The sequence below is a fragment of the Quercus lobata genome, chromosome 11 (assembly GCF_001633185.2).
Source record: "Quercus lobata isolate SW786 chromosome 11, ValleyOak3.0 Primary Assembly, whole genome shotgun sequence".
NCBI classification, from domain to species: Eukaryota; Viridiplantae; Streptophyta; class Magnoliopsida; order Fagales; family Fagaceae; genus Quercus; species Quercus lobata.
This window is the reverse complement of record NC_044914.1, coordinates 41587892-41597514: the sequence shown is the minus strand read 5'-3', so window position 1 is coordinate 41597514 and position 9623 is coordinate 41587892. Positions and strand designations below refer to the sequence as shown.

The following is a 9623-nucleotide window of genomic DNA, read 5'->3' as shown; positions in this document are numbered from 1 at the left end:
CTCTCCACTCCAGTATAAATACCCCTATTACCCACGATTGAAAGAGAGCTTCCAGAGAGAATTTTGAGAGAGAAACCCTAAAGAAAAACAAGATTGTTTCACCCACAATCTCTACCTTAGAATCTCTTCAAATTCCTCAACTCTCTTCCTCTCCATTGTCAAATCCTTGAGAGGCATTATACCAAACCTGGTTCTCACCATCATCATCACTGTGAGACAGTTGTTTGGATTTCTGGGAAGCAGTTAGGAAGGAGCCAATCTTCATTGGTTGATGCTACGGTCTAGTAGCGGAATCCGGGAAGCTAGAAAAGAAAAAGGTTCGGCGCAACCTCGTTGGAGCAAGAAGCTTGGAGGGCTTAGGTGCACTGGGTAGATTAGGCTTGGAGGGTCTATTGCTGTCCTTGTATCCCAACTATATTTTCTAGTGGATTGATTACCGCTTGGAGGGCGGCGGAGAGGTTTTTCGCCAAGGGCTTCGGTTTCCTCTTCGATAACACGTCGCGTGTTGTCTTTGTGTTTGCATCTTCCTTCCTCTCTATCTTTGCCTTTTATTTATCTGCTGTGGATTTTAATTTGTTATGGCTTAGATAGTATTTAATCAATTTCATATTATAGCATATGTTAAGTTTCCGCACACTAGTTGTTTGACATATTGCTTGAATTGATTAAGTTGTATTAATCAAGTATAGAAAAGACTACAAAGATCACATAGCAAAGCAAATGATCATCTGAACATGCATTCAATGAAGCATAATAACATAGGGACATATGCATGTCCAAAGCACAAACATGATGCAATGAGAACACCAAAGCATAACACAAAGCACCATAAAGCCAACAAGAAAACAAACAGAATAAGGTTTTCTAGTTAACACAATGTCTTCTCCCCCTTGGTATATGCATCTCCCCTATGGAATATCTCTCCCCCTACAAATGTACATGAGAAATAAAATTTCTCCCCCTAAGGATGTGCACAAGAGTCATATAGAAATGACAAAATACTCCGAAACATTCTCTAGAGTATACTCTCCCTCTTTTTGTCAGGAATAGACAAAGGGTCAAGAAGAAACGAGGGCAAGAGATGAAGGTATGAACAATGCTAATGATGCATGAGAGGTGCAAGATGAATGAGAAAATGAAGCTCAAACCTAAGATAAAGTAACATGCTACAAAGCATAAGGTAAGCATGACATGCTAGGATGAAGAAATAAGGTAAAGACCAATGCATGACAAGGGTAGCAAAGGTGTGTGCAAGAGGTGGCTAAGTGCATGCATGACCAATGCATGAAAAATGCACATGTGGGGCAAAGTGTGTTAAAATACACAACCAATGAACCAAACATGTTCCTAATGAGGAAACATGAGAAACCCCAAAGTTTGGTACTCATTGGAGTCCAAACAAGCGAGAAAATGTCTAAGAGGCATTTTATCAAACACCTAACATGCACACTATGAACAAAAATGTGAAACAATGCATGAACATCATGAAATCCACCCTTAATACATATTCTTTCTGCCACAAGGGGCCAACATCCAATGCATATCAACAAAAGAAACCAATCCCATGAAGAAAATTGACAAAAAATAAGTTTTCCCAACCCCTATGATGAAAATCCCAACCAAGAGCACAAAACTCTCCAAAACATAATCTAAGGATCAAAATCAATGAAAAGAGTTTATAATTACCTTAGAGATGTTAATGGATTGAAAAACCATTCAAATTGGTTGGGTTTTGATGTAAAAATATTAAAAGAGGGGTTTTAGAGAGGATGGGAGAGGTTTAAAACAAGTTTCCCACGAAAAAGCTCTTTAAAAGGCTGATTCTGGGCGATTCGCGACTGGCGAGTCGCGAGTGAGCCACGAAACCTCTCTGTATGAACTCGCGGCTTAGACTCGCGGCTTGCAAGCCGCCAAACCGAGTAGCCAAAACTGGCAGCTTGCTGGCAGCTCACGCAAGTGGCCAAAATGAGTGGCCAAAAAATCTGACACTTGTTTTTCAAACCAGAACATGTTTAAACATTGAAAAACAAAGTAAGCACTAAACATAAACACAAAAAGTGATAAAAATCACTTCCAAAAACATATAAAATGATCAAAAATATTTTTGGATTAAACCATATAAGATTGAGCACACGCACATCACATTTAGACAAGTACAATCTAACAAATGAATAAGACATTCATTGAACATTAGGCATGTGTGTTGTGTGTGTGTATCAAATGTGGAGTAGTCCTTAGTCTAGAGTGAAACTTCAATGATCAATTCAATCAAGCCATACACAACTAGTGCTAAGTCAAGTGGTCTATCTCAATTATAGAAATGAACATATATGACCTCCCACAAGAAAATGATTACATATGATGAAGCTTTTCATTTGGCTTCTTTACAATTCATAACATTTGATCATTTTGAATCAAAACATCTCATTTTGAGATCGATGCCTGAAATTTGTGATATTTCAATTTGATGAACAAGCCTTTGGCTTTTTAGGCATCATACAATTTCATTTAAGTCGCTTTCCCTTTTTCCTAGTCGAATACTAGTATGTGCGACGGCTTTTGCAGCTCATTATCTCTTTTCATTTTGAGATTTACATTTATTGAGCTCTTTAAGCAAAAAAAAATAAAAGAGTAGGAAGAGATATAAGCACAAGTCTACGCATGTATCAAGACTAACATGACTATTGACTAATCATTCATGACAAGCTTGAAGATCGATTTACAACAATCACACAAAGATGTCAAGATTTTTCCCACAAAGATATAAGTGCAAAAATAACAAGCTAAGCTCGAAAATGCACAAAGCCATTTGTACAAAGGTACAAGGCCAAACTCACATGTGATATGTGCTCAAACATATACGATCAAACTTTTTAAATTTTTCACTTTTTATGTGGTTTTGGATTTTTTACACACACAAAACTGAAATATAAAAGTAAGATAAAAAACAAAACAATGCATAAAAATAGATGCAAGATGCACAAAATGCATGAAGTTATGACATTTAATGCATGAAGGGTCCTACAAAGATCGAAAGAATTAGATCAAGGACCAAAAGAGCAAAGGCTCAACCATAGGAACCCTTCCTCATCCAAACGAAACGATTGTTTGGAATGAGTGTCTCAAGGGAAGTGAGACGAGGGTTAGAAGAATGAGAACCGGAGATGCACATAGACAAGGAGGTAAGAGCATTAACCACTTTCTTCAACAACTTACCATTTTCCATCCAATCCGGTTTAGCTTTCAAAGCACAACTTCCAAAAAGCTTAAGTTTCTTTTTTTTTTTTATTCTCTTAAGAGCTTGAAACTCAGAGCAATGAGGTCTTAGATGACCAAAGGCACCACAATGGTGACAAACAATATGTTTAGGTCCACTAGGCCTTTTGGAAAGGGATCTAACAACAAATGTTTGTTCTCTTTTTAACTTGGGGCATTGGGGTCTTATGTGACCAATCACACCACAATGGTGGCAAGTTGGAACAAACTTAGATTCATCTAAAGCCTTACGTTGAGACCTAAACAAAGGCTTTGACTTAACAACCTTTCTCTCTACCTTTTGATTTCTTTTATGTGGAGGAATGTACACCGATTTGTCCTTTAAGGTAAAACACACACTAGGCACAAAATCGGGTACCACAACATGATTGCAACACATATTTTCATCATTTTTAACAGTAGGTTCAGCAATCAAACACTTGGCATGCATCTTAAGAGATTCATTTTCACATTTAAGATCATCAACAAGTTTGTTAGTCAAAACAAGTTTAGCATCCAAGTCCATGTTCAAACATTCAAACTCTTTCAGCTTTTCAAGAGAAATTTCAGCAAGATTCATATATTTCTCAACCAATGTGTTGGATTCATTGAGTTTAGCAATCAAATCATCCTTTTCACAAACTAACTTGCTCAAATTCTTTTGAAACTTCTTAGCTCCTTTCTTCAAGAGTTTGTCAACAACACCCATAGATTCAAGTAACATGTCATCACAATTATGAGGATTAGCACTCATAGAGGCATTTTCACAAACACATGGCATGTTACAATCAACAATATCCATAGAAGCATACAAAGCATTATCCATGGCAAAACACACAAGAGGTCAAGGATCACACTTAGGTAATAAAACCAAAACAAGTGTACCCGCTCTGATACCAATTGAAAGTTCAAAAACGTGTACAAAAACACTTTTAAACGTTTAGACCCCCAAAATACAACTTAATCAATTCAAGCAATATGTCAAACAACTAGTGTGCGGAAACTTAACATATGCTATAATATGAAATTGATTAAATACTATCTAAGCCATAACAAATTAAAATCCACAGCAGATAAATAAAAGGAAAAGATAGAGAGGAAGGAAGATGCAAACACAAAGACAACACGCGACGTGTTATCGAAGAGGAAACCGAAGCCCTCGGCGAAAAACCTCTCCGCCACCCTCCAAGCGGTAATCAATCCACTAGAAAATATAGTTGGGATACAAGGACAGCAATAGACCCTCCAAGCCTAATCTACCCAGTGCACCTAAGCCCTCCAAGCTTCTTGCTCCAACGAGGTTGCGCCGAACCTTTTTCTTTTCTAGCTTCCCGGATTCCGCTACTAGACCGTAGCATCAACCAATGAAGATTGGCTCCTTCCTAACTGCTTCCCAGAAATCCAAACAACTGTCTCACAGTGATGATGATGGTGAGAACCAGGTTTGGTATAATGCCTCTCAAGGATTTGACAATGGAGAGGAAGAGAGTTGAGGAATTTGAAGAGATTCTAAGGTAGAGATTGTGGGTGAAACAATCTGGTTTTTCTTTAGGGTTTCTCTCTCAAAATTCTCTCTGGAAGCTCTCTTTCAATCGTGGGTAATAGGGGTATTTATACTGGAGTGGAGAGGAATGTGAAACGTCAGGTTTTTACAAAACAGGGGTGGCTCGCGGCTTGACCTCGCGGCTTGACTAAGTCGCGAGATCCAGTCGCGAGATAACCGTATGGCCAGCTGTCCTGTTTTGTCCTGTAGTGCTCCAGCTAGCATGACTGTTCATCTTCCAGCATGCTTGGCACGTGTGCAGCTTCTGGCGGCTTGCAGCCGCGAGTCACCCGCGAGTCCCAGCCGCGAGTCTCTGTTTTCTTGCACACTCTTGAGCAAACTTCACTCTATCTCACTCACTACCCTTACATCAAACCCACCTAAATACAGGGTTACTAAATGCTGAATTACAAGCAAATTTGGCACGGAATAAAGCCAATTAGATGGTTGAATAAATTCAACCTTACAAGTTCCATCCAGATCAGCACCACTAACACAAATTTCATTTTAGCTAAAAAATTAAGCAAATAGATTTCATTTAAGAAGGATACATATGCATCTCCATCTAAATATTACTAAAATGTTAAAGCAGGGGTTACTCGATTACTCCAGATTGGCCCCAAATGGGGTCTAGTTTTAATTTAATAAATCAAGAGTATTATATAACAGTACCACTTGTGAAGAAAGGGAAAACAGTTCAATGGCATTTCCCAGATCTCTCCATGGAGAGAACTTGAGTTCAAATTAATAAGTTCCCCACAAAGAGCAATAATGAGGAACAATTTGCAAAATATAAATGGTGTGAAGATTAAAAAACTAGCAAGCACTATAAAATTAGAGCACATAGCCCAATCAGAAAGTTAAGCATAATTTAAACTTTTGGCAAAGCTTTAGAGACATTCATTCGGATGTTCGCCCAATAGAAGGAAAAGGATAAAATTTGATACCACAAGTAGATCATGCAGACCAAGAGGTGCAGTAACGATATATGACACATCAGGGTGTTCTTTTACAGCTTCAGCAGCTAACGAAGGAATATCCTGTAAAGTGACACAAAGCATTTTTATTAAAAAAAAAAAAATCAATCTAGTCACCAATTCTGTACAGTATATCTATAATCAAGGCACCAGAGGAAAGTAAGCCGAGCTACCTGATGCCAGTGTCGTCCAAGGAAGAGAAAAAATGGGCTTACAATCACATGATCTGCACCTTGTTGAATGCAAGAAAAAAATGCATCTCTTATCGATGGTTCTGCGAGCTCCTACCCATATCAAAGATATTTCAATAAATGAGAAGCCGTTTGCGCTGAAATAAAACCATGACAAAAGCAACATAGTATGATGTCCACCCAAAAAGGAAAGAAAACCAAGCAGCAGCGCTACACGCACTAAAAACTAACCTAAATCATCAAGGCAGTACTGATCAACACAAGGTTTGATCCCACCAGTCCCCAAAGCAACCAGATAGAGCCCGAAGAAGAAGACCATGTACTGAGCTAGAGTAGCTGACGGGCATACAGTCCCCATTTGGTCCACTTATCGATTGAATACACCTACCCGACTTCTTATGATACACCTCCATTTTCGTGGACCTCAGAGGTAGGGTCCAAGGAAACTGATGAAAAGGCTGACGAGGTTCTAAAGTTGGATATCTTGGACGGTTGGACTCCAGAAAATCATTATCGATGGTCTAAACCTAGAAATGTTTAACACTTAGATTCAGTCCATCGATAGTGATTTTCTGGCGTCCAACCGTCCAAGATATCCAACTTTAGAACCTCGTAGCCTTTTCATCAGTTTCCTTGGACCCTACGTACAGAGCAAAGTTCAAAAATAGATACGGTCCTGATAAACAACATAATCATACAACACATTTTCAAACTCCCCAACTTCATGAGGCTTAGCCCCTCTAAATGTTGTTAAGAAGCAATATGTTTATAAAATAAGTGTAATTGAAATGAGAATGTTAAGATGAATAAATGAAAAAAATAAGATAGAATATGAAATGAGGAAATTCGCTTAAAAATTGGATGGCCTTTATTAATAAAAAGATGGGAGGGAGTCATGTGAAATGGTTTGGTCATATGCCAAGTAGAGCAATTAATGCACCAATAAAAAATAGAGTTTGATTCTAGTCAATGGAACGAAAAAGGTAGAGGAAGTCCTAAACTTTTACTAATAAAATTAGCAAAACAGCACTTGTCAATTAAAGATGTAACAAAAACTATGATTTCGGATATAATAGAATGAAAGAATACGTTTTGAACTTGATTAATATGTCGAGTTTCCATAACCAACCCCAAATATTTGGAGCTAAGTGTTGGTTCTTATTGCTGTCATCCTCCAATAATATTTGAATAACCCGCATGTGCACTAGCTAGAAAACATAACATGCAAGACTATTACACTCTTATCTGCTATACCTGTCTTGCTTTCTGACTTATGGCATTTCACTTCAGTTTCCTCCTGGAATGAGAATTCTTCTACTTTGCTGGCAGATATTTGTGGAGGGTTATTGTTGATAGATACAACTATTGGACCTTCATGTGAAAAACTAAAATCTTGGAGACCAAGTCTCGCTCTTCCAAATAATGTCACTTTTTTGCTTGGAGGGGACAATTTTATAAGTCCTTTTAGGCCAGTAGATACTTTTACTGGTTCAAATTGAGGTTGAGCATAAGTTTGGGTGTGCTCTTCAACCATAGGAGAACCACTAACACCTTTGACGGATACATCCAAATCTAGAGAACCTTCTGTGGAAATATCAAGAAGCTTCCAAATAGGGTCATTTGGAGCTACTTGATTGCCAAAGCAGTGTTTCTTAACAAAATCTAGCTCCATGGCCCTGCAACTGGGGGTTGTTGAAACAACCCATTTCGGCACAAGAAGTTGCAGGGCCCATTCTAATTCTTCCTTGGACGAGTGAATGGAGTAAGAAACATGCCAAACACCAAATTGGTCCCTTACTGCCTCATTAATTCTCATTTTTCTTTGACTTTCATTCTCCAAGAACTCTTTCTCACATTTGCAGATCTTGGACCCAAATGTTTGGGACACATTTGCCAGAATTTCTTCCTGGCCGAGAAGGTCACAGGTCAGATAAACCACAGGGGCATCAGGATGCTGCCATATACAATTAATAACCTATTTCATGGAAACGTAGTTTGAAATGTAAGAAGCAGATTGAGGTTATATTGATACAGTGACATAAGAAATTATCAAACTCTACAATCCATCCCTAAAAAATAAAATAAAACAAATAAACTGACCAAGGACAACAGTCATGACTATTTCATCATCTTATAATAATACCCAGCAACAATGATCAGGACAGAGTAACTACATTAGACAGATACTATAACCCAACAATATGGACATGATTAACTTTAAATACAAAAAGAGGAAATTCCTACGAGGACCAAACCAAAATAACATTTTAAGGATTGCATCATAAATTTTATCAAGTATTTAATAAGATTTTCTAGTAATGTGTAGCTGTGAAATTCTTCAATCAATGAAGAAATATAATTCCCCTTGTAGCTCTTCACCAAATACAGGTAAACACAATGCACAATTGAATAGTAAGGGAAGGATGAGTTATAAAAAGTATTTTTCTTAAAGTACAAACCATGTTATCCAGAAATAGGGCAATCTGAAGTGCATTTGGATACTCCTCAAATTTCAAATAAATCATGTAGGCTGTATCTAGAACCAACATGTCATCAGGTCCAGGGAGGCATCTGCATTACGTTGCAATGTGAAATGTCATCAAGGGGGGGAGAGAGAAAGAGAGGTGAAATAAACAACCCGAGTCAAAAGACTGTAGTTTACTGAGCAATTATAAACTTAGTTTTGGTGCAGCATTTCATGCATGACAAAAAACTAATGTTGCAAGTTGCAATACTCTTTAGAAATAAGAACCCTAAGGCAAAAGGTTGTCATTTACTGAACATATTGGTATAGCATTTCATATAAGGCAGAAAATTTATGTTGCAATGTTGCAATGTTCGTGCTGTCAACATGCTCTATTAAAAGATCAAGGTCTTCAACCTAGCATTAGTCAGATTACACACATCTCATTATTGGCCAAACACCAAGAGGAGGAAAAAATTAAGGGCAGGAAAGCACAATAAACAAATCAGATCAAAAGAGAAATACTGCTCAATACCTCCATTAGAAGATCAACAACTTCAGGCTCGGCATTGTGCTGCATTGCAATTCACAATGATTAGAACAAAACTGAAAACTAAAAACTAAAAATAAAAAAAAATAATCCTTTCAAATGTCACCTATAGTCGTCATACTGTAACATGTTACTGAATCATACCTTCATGTGAAAAGCAACTATTTGTTGAACAAGCTCCATAAGATCCTTGATTGGAACTTCTTCACTCTGTTGTGGTAAATTCAAAGAAATTAAATATATTAAAATTAAGAACGAGTTCTTAACAATAAAGTATTGAAGGCCAAAGAAGATAATATTGTAGAGAAAATCCTCTATCGAAAGAGAATGCACCACTCTATTCACAGAGCAATGAGCATTATTAAGATGTAATACTACTCCAATACCATACCGCATAATACATATTTTCAAATTCAGGGAAGCAAGGATATCATAATGCATAATAGTATAAAGTTTAAAGCACTTTAATCTGTTTATCAAGATGCATATGGAACCAAATTTTAAATTTTTTGAGCTGTAAATGCATATGAATAAAAAGTTGTTTTTTACTGGTTTCTAAAAATAAGATTTATAGAATGGTCCTAGTACCCATAACAAGCTTTTTTCTTCATAAAGAACACGAGGGGTAGCATTGATTTCTAAC

General features: G+C 37.3%; 1 long non-coding RNA gene across 1 annotated transcript; it reads right to left on the bottom strand.

Annotated features, from left to right (window-relative positions):
* Positions 1 to 5812: 5812 nt before the first annotated feature.
* LOC115967806 lies at positions 5813 to 6271 on the bottom strand. The gene is made up of 3 exons (XR_004086554.1): positions 6198 to 6271; positions 5949 to 6059; positions 5813 to 5838 (listed from the first exon to the last, which is right to left on the bottom strand). It is a non-coding gene; the product is annotated as an uncharacterized LOC115967806 (long non-coding RNA).
* Between the last annotated feature and the right edge of the window lie 3352 nt (positions 6272 to 9623).